This window comes from Lissotriton vulgaris, chromosome 3_1, assembly GCF_964263255.1.
Source record: "Lissotriton vulgaris chromosome 3_1, aLisVul1.2, whole genome shotgun sequence".
Taxonomy (NCBI): Eukaryota; Metazoa; Chordata; class Amphibia; order Caudata; family Salamandridae; genus Lissotriton; species Lissotriton vulgaris.
The window spans coordinates 313,628,570-313,642,026 of record NC_141689.1 but is presented as its reverse complement, the minus strand read 5'-3'; the positions used below and the strand labels follow the sequence as shown (position 1 = coordinate 313,642,026).

At 45.0% G+C, this 13,457-nt stretch overlaps 1 pseudogene; it reads right to left on the bottom strand.

The window, feature by feature from the left end:
* Positions 1–10,378: 10,378 nt before the first annotated feature.
* The window catches only part of LOC147726378 (reticulocalbin-1 pseudogene), a 71,710-nt pseudogene continuing 68,631 nt past the window's right edge, over positions 10,379–13,457 (bottom strand).

Genomic DNA, 13,457 nt, shown 5'->3' with positions numbered 1-13,457 from the left:
GATTGTGGTTCTGTAATTCTCAAACCTGACTCCATTTTAGTCTTGCCCTCACGTAGGCCTGTGAAGTAGGCCCAACGAACAAGTGGCCTGGCCTTCTGAGTTCATGCATATATTAACTTGGGTTTTCTGACTCTGAATGAACTGCAGAGAGAGTGACCCTTTTCACCTGAAACTGACCTTTTGCAAAACCAGTTTCACTAGCTGATCGTTGTCTGAGTTTTTCAATCACTGTTCAGGACCTCGTTAACCTTTAGTTTCCTTGAACATATCTTATCCTAATCAATATCTAAATTGTTTCTTTCCTTACGACTTTTCATTACATGGGTAGAGCTTTCAATTATAGGTTTGTCCGGCTTGTGGAAAGTGAATTTGTGACAGTCCTAATAATTAACTTTTGGTTTGGGTTACTGTAAATTGGGTTTTTGTTAATGTGATATTCAGTTAGAAAATGTGTCCTATTGGTCAGAATTTGGTGCAGTGGGTGTACATTTATAATGAGACTATTGTGTATAAAAGGTGATGCCTTGCTCTATGAAAATTGAGCAGTTTCTTGAGTTGTACACCGTGTTGTATTGCTGGGATATCTGCTACTAGCTGCAGCTAATAAATTTGATCTCTGACGCCACCTAGAAGTATTCCGTGTCTCTGTGTACCAAGGCAAGGGAACCCAGAGGACTTTGGGCGTGTCCCTGGCACCGCTGGGTATTTGATAACCCAGTTCTTCAGGATCACAAGGGTGAAGATAAAACCCTGTTAATCATAGTAGAAGAGGTAGAAGTTTAGTATCACATTATCTAGACCCTAAACTTGGAGACAAACCCAAATGTTTAAAGGATATTGATCAGAAAATGACAAGTTATCAGACAAAGGGGTATATGCACAAAAATTTCAGCTAACTGACGCTAACGTTAGTTAGCGACAATTTTCCTACCACTGCATATTTTGAATACATCGCTACATGGCGAAAGCTCTCATTGCGGTGGGAATTGTCCACCTTAAGACCTGCGTCATGGCAATAAAAATCTTGCGACAACGTGAAAAAAGTGACGGACGGTCAGTCAGCGGTCAGAAAACGCATGCTCATCAGCGTGATGCCACTTTTCTCACCAAAAGCCTGCAAAGTGCCCAAAACACAAAATTAAAAAAAAAAAAACAGAACAAACATGGAGGAAGCTGGACCCAATAATGCAGGAGAGAACAACCCCCCTAGCCCCTCAAACAGCTTGGAGGACCAACGAGAGACCCAGGGGAAGAGGAAGAGGAAAACCAGGTTCAGCCAGCAGGAAAGTAAGAGATCCTGATTGGGAAGGTCACAGACAAACAACACCAGCTTTTTGACAGCTTCACTGAGTCATTGGGAACCAAAAATGCAATATGGTAGTCTATCGTAGCCAAGGTGAATGCTGTAGCAAAAGTCAAGAGGGATATGATCTACAGCAAGAAGCGCTGTCTGGATGCTAAGAGCAAGACCAAGCAGAAACTGTCCAATAATCGTCACGCAGCACTGCAGACCGGAGGTGGGAGTCCAGCGCCACAGGAGTAGCTGGATGCTTTGGAGGAACAGGTGTCCACTGTCATCTGGAATTAGTCGGTAGTTGGAATCCAGGGACAGGATATTGCTGGACATGACCAGCTACATCAGAAACAAGGTAGGTAACAAATAGGGATGGGGGGGTGGGATGTGGGCACTAATGTTACTTATGTCCAACCAAATATTCCTCAGTTCACACCAACACTGTCTGAAGATCTCTTTCCAGATACAGTGTTCCCTGGGGGTATAGACACATGTCACCTTAGTTGATGAATACATATAAAGACACATAATGGTGCTGTCACTGACCTGGATTCTGCACAAAAATATTTTCTAAGATTGAACCAAATTAGTATACTTCAGTCTACAAAATAAGGGCAACATAAACAAGCAAAGGGGCATATTGACTGGAGAGGTTGTGCCTCCTAGGCTCAACACCACGCTCAGCCAAATTGTTAACACAGGCCCGCATCTCATTGACAACAATATGATGCAGCCCCATGAACCTCCCAGCTCTGGGGCATATGTTTGCACGCCGACACCGATGCTGGCACACATGCACCACTGTGCAGGGGTGTCTGAGTAGACTTCAAAATTGTACATGCCCATGTAGGGGGGCCTTACTGCGCATTAACCTCCAATTTCACAAATGCAGATATTCTTGCACTATGTAGCAGGGGTGCCTGTGTTTGTGCTTGGCATCTTGACTTTGTGCCAGGCTCATGTGAAATGCACGGTCGTGCAGCATTCTTGGGAACACGGCACATACATCCATTTTTAATTTCAATGCTTGCTTAAACCCATGTTTCTCTATTGTGTTGTAAATGTGCAAGAATGTGATGTACATCTCTGTGAGTTATACATAAGATGATAAACATTTCAAAATAGTATCCCTATCCAAGGGCATAACTCATAATTTCCATCCTGAAATGTATGCTTGTTTCCTTAACACAAAACAACTGTATCCTGATACTATCTGATCACTAAAAAATCATTCATGACCACACGTACACATTCTAAGGATTGTTGTGTGATTCAATAATTTATATACAATGTCAAAAGCACCACTCCATCAAATCACTTCTGACATAATTTTAACCACAATTCAAAAAAAGTAACTATTTATTAATGTACTACAAAATTACCTACCCTAAACTAACACTAATCAACACAACTAACCTAATCGGAACTAACTTGTACTAAATGAATGTTACTCTACACTATCTACCTTAACTAATACTAACACACACAACAACATATCTGAGACATCAACCCCTCTGTCCCCCTTAAAGCACATCATTAGACGGAAAAAATACATCTTATCTAAACATGAACTAACTACACATGTATCCTAAACAAATATAAATGTTTTTTTTCATACAACAAAAAATACATCAACCCCCCCCCACCCAAAGGAAAGGGAAATTTAGCCTCGAACACTACAATTGGAGAATAAAAAATCTAAAAATGTACCTAAAAATTACTCTAGCAATGTCTACTATACAACTACAGTACCCAACACATGAAAAACCTACAGTAATATTAAATATTTTGTGAAATTACCATAGGGTCACAAAGGGGGAAGGCTCACAACCTGGCCTGCTAAATATGGGAGCCCCTGGGCACCAGGGATGTACTGGAGGTGGGTGCTCATGTCCGACAATTCCGTTTCAACTTGTGTCAGTGGCACATTCATGTCCATCATGCACCGACGGTCCCAGTTAGTGAACACTATAGCATGTGTCCGTGCTGCAGGTGGCTGTGTGCAAACACAACAGGTGATGGACCAAATGTGGATCAATGTCACACACTCATCCCAGTCCAACGATCTGGGCCCAAATCCATCGTTTTTTTGCACTCCACACCACCCTGGGTTAGACAATGGCGATATGCAAATCAGCTCTGACCCTGTGCCCCATGGGAACAGTCCAGTCCGAACTACAAAAGCCATGTCCTTCCCATCACCTGTTTTGTTTGCAGGTGGCTGTGTGGCAGTCCCTTGTGCGCGTGGATGTGAGGGGGCACCTGCTTGTGTGCCTGATCCAGTTGCAGCATGTTGGTTGTCTGGTGTCTGAGTTTGAGTGGCAGATTAGTGTGCATGTCTGGAACCAGGCCTGATGTTAGAAGGGGCTGGTATGGCCTTTGTTTCCCTTATCAATGTTTGCTGTGCAACTTCAGGCAGAGACTTCCATCTCCCAGCTGCTGGGTCATCTCTGTACCTGTTAGCCATAGCACAATATCCCTTGGCCATCCGGCATATAGGCAGATATTGTTCTTTACGGATAGGGAATGCGTGTGCCTCCTCTGGTGACAAGTTGTCTGTAAAATAGGACAATATTTGAGTCCTGATAATTATGGCAATGTTCTCCATTTAACTCAGAAACACAAGGACCTGAAAATATGGACTCTACACTTTAACCAAAGATTACGAAGTTCAAAAGTCACTTGAACAATGCGATAGTAGAAATAATGATCAACTACAACCTGATGGTGTCACTGACTTGACAATGCATGGCATGGGACATGTCAAGGGCAGAGTAGTGTCACAACATTTTGAAATTGGCAGAGTCAAATGATGGTGACAAACTCTTTTGTTACATTGCAATTCAGGCTCCTTGAAGGAAAATGGGCTGTTTTTTTTATTTAAAAAAAAGGTTCCCTGACATGTTGGCCTTCTGAACCTAGCAGGTCACAAATCCTGTGATGGCCACCAATCAGAGTGAGTCGCATTGCACAACCTACCTCATTACAATTCATTAGGTAAGTAAAATGACATCCCACTCTGAACTGGAATTTTACAAATTCCTTTGTCAAATTTGTCAAATTCCTTACTGGTCGCAAAGGCACTGGTCACAAAATGCCACCAGTGAATAGTATATCTAGTCCAAAGTTTGATACATTACTTAGTTTGTGGTTCAGAGAAGGCACATGCAACTTTTTGGGTGATTTTGTGGTTGTGCACTACCCTATCTGAGTCTGGTATTGGTCTCTGGTGCTCTCTGTTGCACATTCATGAAAGGGCACATTGTGGGACTTGGGATTCTGCACAGGGGTTCAACAGGGTTGGAATTACATTTTTTTGAGTGCACCAGAGATTTGGTGTGCATGGACCCTCACACTTTTTCTTTTTGTCTACACCCGGTGGAAAGTATCTTGGGCAGCAGTAGACATCTTTGCACAAGAACAGTAGTGCATCAACGACTGCCCAGGCAAACTAGCTAGTGCACATTTGCTTCAGCATCGCTCAGGGAGAGAAAGATCTAACGCCAGTCACAAAGGCCCTCATGCACCTTCTTCAGAATCCCTCAATAAAATAAAGATGCTGCAGGGTCACAAACCACATGGGGCTTCACACATTTTATCACTGTTCAATGGAACAAAGACTCACCAGCATCCACAGAGACGCATGTCCTCTCAAGGGCCTTTTCAATTGTTTTTATAGGAAGGTTGGGGATGGTGTCATCAAGGCCACAGAAGGCAGAAAGCAGAAGGACTACCAGTAACCCTCATGGAGTACTCCACAACCACAGAGCGCCATAGAAATCCAAGCACTCCCATGCACACCACATACAGTTATGGGAACCAGAAGACACACACATGACATACTACAAAGATTTACATTTGGGAAACCCTTAGGTAGTCTCTTTACTGAAGATCAGACACGAAGACTTCTATCTCCAGTCTACCTCATTCTACCCATACAATTTAGCAGCTTCAAAAACCATTAATAGTGTCATAGCTTTCTCATCAGAACTGTAGCTGTCCATCTTGTACGCAGTACCACTTTGTATGCCTCCCTTCGACCTAACAGAGCAGAGCTCTCATTTGGTGGGCAACTTAAAACATCTGATGGAAATGTCATGACAGGGAAAGGACTCCTGGCATGGGCCCTCTGCATGAAAGAATCTCATGTTGTTCAGAATGAGCAGATGAGGAGCTTGTTAACAAGCGGGCATTTTCGAGACATTCAGCCCTACTAATATCTACAAACACGAGTTTGTGTTTTGCATGGCAGCTTCTACTCCCTGAGAGAAGACCGGACACTCGCCTAAAGCACTAAACCTGCAACATCAGTAATTCCACACTTGAAGAAATTCAACAGTCGTAAGCCTGCTTGGTGAACATGCAATTCTGCCAATTCTGACTCTGAATCAGTCTTGAGAATCTATGTTTGTTTGCAAAGTCTTTCTTTTTAGTCTCGCAATGTATCATCCATTGTGCACAACGCGCTGTAAATCAGGCCTCTAAATTGGCATTAATAAGAATAAATATAGTCCTAGAGGTAAGATATTATGGTCTGAAAATGGCATTATATTATCCTGGGAAACTGGTCCCTTGGTAGGTGGAGCTGGTGGAAAATACAGCTCGAAGTTTGCCACTTTATTTAAGGGATATTATGCTTTCATGAAAAATGAATATTGACTTTGTCAAGGAGGTGGGAGAGTACCTGTGGGGCAGGTCTACAACTCAGGACCGTGACCATTCTATGTTTAAAGTTAGATTGTGCAAACCAATAGTTCTTTTTAAGTAATATAAGCTATACTAAGGGCCCGATTCACAGAACAAACTTAAGACAAAATCCTAAATTTACTACCATTTTCGTATTCACAGAAGGCACTTACTCATTTTAGTATTCACAGAAGACACTTACTCTTTTCGGTATTCACAGAAGTTAGGAGTCCTAACTTTAGGACTCCTAAATGCCTTCTGTGAATACTGAAAGTCTTAAAATTAGGATTTTTCTGAGTTTAGTAGTAGTTAAGTTGAGAAAAATCCTAATATTAAGACTTTCGGTATTCACAGAAGGCATTTAGCAGTCCGAAAGTTAGGAGTCCGAACTTTACTACTACTAAACTGAGAAAAATCTTAATTTTAAGACTTTCGGTATTCACAGAAGGCATTTAGGAGTCCTAAAGTTAGGAGACTTAACTTTACTACTACTAAATTGAGAAAAATCCTAACTTTAAGACTTTCGGTATTCACAGAAGGCATTTAGGAGTCCTAAAGTTAGGACTCCTAACTTCTGTGAATACCGAAATGAGTAAGTGCCTTCTTGAATACCAAAATGAGTAAGTTCCTTCTGTGAATACCAAAATGGTAGTAAGTTTAGGATTTTGTCTTAAGTTAATTCTGTGAATCGGGCCCTAAGTCTTTAGAAGAATCTTATGCTTATTCCAGATGAGCGCACACCCTTCTCACAGCATGATCAGAATGACAGCAGTGCTTAATATGAGACAGTTGTAGCCAGTGGGGGCCAACTACACTCATTTTTGGGGACCAGTACTTATTTTCCCTGACAAGACATTTCCCGAGCCCAAAAGAGGGAAAACACACAAAAAGGGGAAATAGGATGAAGAGAAAGACAGGAAAACCATCATAAAGGGAGAAAAGAGCAACCTTCAAGATTGAGACAAAGGGGGAAGAGGCGTCAGGGAGAGCACTAAAGATGCCTGAGGTGACATTTAATAGTGCTGGCTGAGAGTTTCTGAGAACAACTTTGGGCACCGGAACTCCATTAAAAAATGAGTCACTTATTGATAGTGTGCATTAGATGCCTGTGAGTTTAACCCTCAAAGTCGACTTTTGCTGTGTCCTGCGCATCTGAAATTCAGATCTTGGCCTGGCTGATCACACTTTTCATCCTTCATAGGTTGAGGAAGGGAGCCCAAAGAGAGGGATGGGAATACTTTTGCGTTCCTTTGGTAGAACAAAGCAAAACTTCTGCAACAAGAGCCAATATAAACACAAGATATAATTAGAACCAAGGAATATAATGGAGTGAGCAGGATGTAATATCTCCCAGACAAATCTCGTATTTCTCTGTCAGGAAGAGCAGCTGAGTGAGCTCAAATTGAATGATCATACTTTAAATCGGCCGCCAAGGACATCTTGAGAGAGCTGTCTTTTAGATATCACGAGGTTCGAAAGGGCTGATTAGCCGTCAAGTTGTCAGTGGGGAGAAATTACATTCCTGCTAAAATTTCTAAAGAGCTCTGCTCCGTTCCCTTTTCGCAGCTATAGGCATGACAGAAAAACCTGAAACATTCGTGTTCATATCTATTAGTTTAGAAATGACAGGATTAATCTGCCTGGGGTCTGCCTAGTGTGTACCATCCAGAACTCAAGAAGCCTCGCGCACAATTACGTGTCAGCAATAGCAACATTGTCAGCATGACTCGTAAACACAGAGGGGCAGATTTACAAGCCCCTTGCGCCTTGCGTCACTTTTGTACCGCAGCAGCATGCTCCATGGTGCGGGATATTTACAACGTGACGCATCTGGGAGATGCGTCACGTTGTAAAGCACTGCGTCAGTAGGAGGCGTTCTGGCACAGGGGGGGGGGTTCCGGCGCAGGAGCGCCTCCTAAAAGTGGCTGAGTGAAATCTACAAGATTTCACTCAGTCACTTTGGGGCCCATGCTGCGTCAAAACCCTGCGCCTGCTTGTAGCAGGCGTAAGGATTGACGCAGCATTGTAAGAATAAGCCCCCCTAAGCACTGCTGGAGCTGCATCGCGCTAGCGACGCAACTCCAGCAATGCGTCACTTTTACGGCACAGATGAGTGACACATCTGTGCCGTTTTTACCCCATGGTGCGCCTCATTGTAAATGCAGCGCATCCATGGTGGCGGAGGCAAGGCGCACAATTAGTGGCGCATCCCTGCTGATATACAGGGATGCGCCACTTATTGTAAATCTGCCTCAGAGTTGTCAGTTAATGCATTGTACATGCGCGCCATGCTGGCGCCATCAGCTGGTGGTTGGGGAGAAGGACCACCGAGGAATCATACCCGGGGCATGTTTTTCAGGTTGCTACTAAGCAATATATTGCACAAGGGGGCTGGAGACAGCAGAAGCAGCTGTTACAAAAAAGCTATTTAATTAAACAGGCTTACTACTGGCTTTAAAAATGGCATTTTATGTTCTTACTGCCTCTTCTTTAATTCTCTGCTGAGGAGCGCGGTCATAGCACACGCACAACGTGCCAGTCACACCTCCCATAACAGCCCCCACACCCAGCTTTGCTGCAATGCTCAAGAAATAGATTCATGTACTACTTGAAACCCTGAAACCTGCTTGGCCTTTCTCAAGGCTGGAACCACAAAATTGTTGTGCAGCTCTGCGAATAATGAAATGCCCGCACCAACATATGTAAACTGGCCTGCAATCATCAACAGTGAAAAGAGAGAGAATTGCTGTTATAACCATAGCTGGCGGACCCTTCGTCTCCATTCTTCAATCTAGACCACATTTGGTCTCAAGTAATGCTCAAAACATACTGAACACATTCGACCCACTCTTTTAATCTGCTGGAAGACCCATCGCTGCTGCTGTGGTGGCTGCACTGATGCGGTGTGAATGAGAACTAAACTGGGCGAGTCCAAGCCAAGGAGGGCCAAAGAGCGCCTACACACCTGAGTGAACTGATATCGAGTCATAGGTGTCTCATCAATGTGCACTAACAGCCTGGTTGATCCCCCACTTTGTCGTCCCAGCAGGAAATCCCTAACCAAAGCCGCTGGGCAATAAGAGGTGTTCGGGCAGCGTGTAGTGTCATACAGGTGCCCTTCCCTAGCTGGTCTGCGCATTTGACCTCCTGCCCCTCAGTTGTAGAGTACCTTCTTCCAGGAGCAGGTCTGACAACTCTAAACCCCCTTCTTGTCCATTTGTTAGCTACCAATTGCAAAATGCGAAAGGCGCCAGAAAAGACCAGCGATGAAGCAAGGTTGAATCTTGACTTCGTACTAGGACAGGCAAACCTGCTGCAAAACCCTCAATATTTTCACTAACCTCTCCATATTGATAGGCCACGTGCCGTCTTCCACAGCTGGGACCATGCTCTCCCATCCTCTCATGGCTTTCCACACTGTAAATATCTTGGTATGATCCCTAGCCCCATTTAATCCTGCAATAAAGGCAATTGCAGACAACTGCCTCTGAACTAGTGGCAATGATTTCCCCCATCCCTCTGTTTAGCGAGAAAAAAACAGCACACCCTCTGGTGTAAACCACTCTGTTGTGTCATCAGAACTGAAAGATGAATGATACACCTGCAAGGAATTTTCGTACATACATTTGGACTTGAGTGTCCAGGATGCATCGATGAAGTCTGTGGCAATAGGGAAACTCAGACATCACTTTGTCCACTAGCGCCCACCGCACCCTGAACTCTGCTGACTTAAACCGAGACAAAGCGTCAGCAATTCCATTATCCACCCCTCATGTATGCTTGGTAGACAGGGGCCATCAATTCCCCCAGTCATATCTAGGATGTCAAGCAAGGAAGAGTCCTCTTCTAGATCCCAATATTGCAAACAATATAAGAGGCTCCCCTAAGTTCTGTCAAAGCTTCCCATGCCATCCACAAACCACTGTTGAGGCCTGCAAACACTTCAGCCATACTGCCATAATGTGCGCCAGCACAAAATACCTTTGTGCCTCTCTTATTTCTCCTATAATTATTCATACATGAAATCAGGCACACTTACTTTCAGGATTCGCTTGTGGTTCGATACTACATCTAGTGGAAGGACCAACTTATCGACATACCTCTTACGCTTTGGGCCATCTCTCCTACTTCCTCCTGTCCACCATGAACAAGCCATCCATCCCCCACCCCACCATTTTAACTTGTACAACATTTCTTCCCTCTAAAATAAAATAAAAAACAGATCCCACACCCGACCTGCCCCTCCCCCTCTTTATTTCCTTTGGATTAGTAACAGTTGTGGGGCAGTAATTAGCAATGTTGACTGCTTGACCTCGCGCAGTGGGGATAGCACGATTGATTGTTGTGGATGGTTAGTAATGATCAGAATTCATTCTGTCTGTGCGTCAGGTCCTCCCTCTAGTTGGAAGCCTGGCTCCCAACAAGCATGTTCCAATTAATCAAGGATTTCCTCTTTGGTGAGTTTGTCATCTTTATCTTTGTCGGACTGATAAATACGATGCTTTAGTTCCACATCTGGGTGATCATAGTCAGGGGGCATAATTCAGTGGCTGATTTCAGAGTGGTCCATCTTTTCATCCTTGTTTAGATCACGGAAGTCCGAGAACTGCTGACGCTCACTTCTCACCCGTCTGGTTCAGGCTTGTGGCTCTCAGTTGAATACATGTCACCTATGTATTCATTCAAGTCCACAAATCCACCTCCGTTTTTATCAATGTCTTCCAGGGTTTCCTTCACAACCAGGTCCTTCTTGTAGTCAAACTCCTCGGGATGCAGGAACGCCGTGAACTCATTGCTTGTGGCGATCATGTCGCCACCCTTGTCAGCCTGTTTGAAGCTGAGCTCATCTCTTTTCATCATGTTGCTGTATGTCTCCTTGTCCGGCAGGTCATTAAATTCTTCACCTATGAGATGGCGGTAAAGCTGGTCGCTGTACACAAGACCATCTTTGTCCATGTCGTAGAGCTCCAACTGCTTGGCCACATCCTTGTCCACCCAGCGACAATGCACAAGCTTCATCCGCGACAGCAGCTCCGGCAATGTCACCAGGCTGTCATTGTCAGCGTCAATCTTATCCACCATGCGTCCAAGCCTCTCCTTGCTCACCTCTGGCTTCAGCTGGTCGAATGTCTATGTCTCCTCCTTACCTAGGAAGGCCTTGGCTTGTGGTCATACTGGAAGTCCTTGCAGTCACGGTGCTGGTGGTCCCTCAGGTCCTTGCCCTAGTGGACTCTTGCTTTCTTCTCTTGGGTGAGATTAGAAGCACAAGACAGCCAGCAACCTCATTTTGGTAAATAGTTCTGATCGCAGGAGCGCCCCCTTCCCGTTTCTCTCCTTTCCACTCGGTTACTTGCTTCACAACCGGAGGAGGGGAGGCGGGACTGGCTGGCCAAAAAGTGATAAAGTGTGTATCTTGCTGAACGCCTAACATTTGTCACCTTGACAGACAGTGCCTTTTAACTGTTACTTGAGGCATCGACAAGCTTCCGCACTCGGAGGGCAGTCTGTGAAATGTCACTGCTTCACAAGCAGTGAAACTTCACAAGTCTTAAACTGATAAGAAAATACGGCCAATGCCTCCTATACCTATCGATACGTGAAAACTTCTCATCAAGGGAGGGCTGAAGGGTACTGGAGAAAAGATGGTTAGACATTCATATGCTGGAGGGCTGGCAGCTCAAGCCGTCCTGAGCAGGATTTCTGAAACGAAGGCCACAATCAGGAAGGCCTGAAAGTGGGGATTTGTGTCAAAGGATTGCCCTCTCTCACTGGTAGAAGGGCATTTGCACATTTGTTTTCCCCTGCACTGCACCTGGGAGTGCAAAGAAAATACTCAAAGGCTGGTTAATGGGTGATGCACACCCAACCCTATTTTTAGGTCTCGTAGTGAAAACACAGCGCGCCAGCGCTGTGTCTCGCTAGAGATCTATTGTTGGCGACAGTGCTTCCCAGGAGACAGTGCCGGCCGCGCGCATCGCCTTGGAGGCGATTTGAAACTGGAGCGCACGCTGTGGCCAGGCGCGTCTCCTGGGAAGCTCAAGCACCACACACGCATGCGCATACACACAGACACACACACAAGCGCCCATGCACGCACGCACATACATACATACAGAGCCCCCCCCTCACACATACACACACACACGCGCACACACACACAAGTGCACCGAGGCCCCCCTCCCCCGCCGTCACCGTCGCACACATACATACACACACACACGAGCATACACACACACACAATTGCACCAAGCCCCCCCCAGCCTTTTGAAACTTACCTGGCCAATGTTGGGGACTCTGCTCTCAGCACGCGGCGCCCAACCTCCTGCTGGCGCGGCCCCGGGGCTCTACACCGCTCACAGGAGCCCCGGGCCGCGAGACGAGAGACGCATGGACTCCGCCTGCCTCTTCTTCCGGTGTGGACGTGGCCCCGCCCCCGTCACAGGCGACCGTGCCTGACTTCCGGGGCGGCCGCGGCGGGTAAGTAAGCACAGTTGTTGATCTTCCAAAAGCGTGCACTTTTTTCCTGCCAAAACATCCAGGCGCAAAAGAACTTGACCATATCAATGGGAATTAACTAAAGTTTGTGGTCCGGCAGTGTGTGTGGAGCATTTTCCAGCTGAAGCACAGAAGACAATTTCATGACATTCCTGATCTAAGGAATATTTTCAAACTAAACATGACTATGACACTGATTCTATTTTATTTTCATTGTTTGTATGTATTGTGAGTGCCTTGATAATATAGAAGGAAGAAAACATCTCATTTGCATATGGTAATTCTGAGCATCATAAGAAATGATGCACTCATTTAAGTGCGCCAGGTGGATAAATTAACAGTATCAGTTCCTAGTGATGGCTTCTTTATTTTCATATGACTATAAATCAAGCCGGAGGAAATAGTAACATAAGGACTGGATATGTGCTGTAGACCCTATTGGAATCTATAGGTTTTATTTATTATGTAAACATTCCACAACATCTTTGGTATATTGAATATGCAAAAACCATCTTGTTGACGATATGAGCACTCTTCTTAAGCAGCCCCCCATCTGTCTGGTTCCTGTCGCATGACACTAAATATGCTTAGGTTTGATTGTAGTCTAGTTTCGTGGTGTGTAATAAATCGCCCTTATTTCCCTGTCCCTAGTCTCCCTGTCCTCTAATTAATTGCAGGCTGTTCCTGCTGCAGTGGCTTGCATCCGGCCAATGCATGATTTTCACTTTCATTCTGAGCTTAGCTTTCTTCTGTAGGTGTCTGATTGTAGTTTGCTCACTGTATTCCTTAATTTACCATTATTGCATGCCGCTGTGTGTAATACCAGAGGTTAACGACCTGCCCTGAACCGCACGTGACAGGCTACGAAGAAGGAGTGGGTTATTTACAGGCTTCATTGAGCCGCAGCTCAGGGTAAGGAGCCCATCAGCACCCAGCCTATTCTTTCTGAGGGTGCAGTCGCCTCCATGCAATAAAGCGCCAT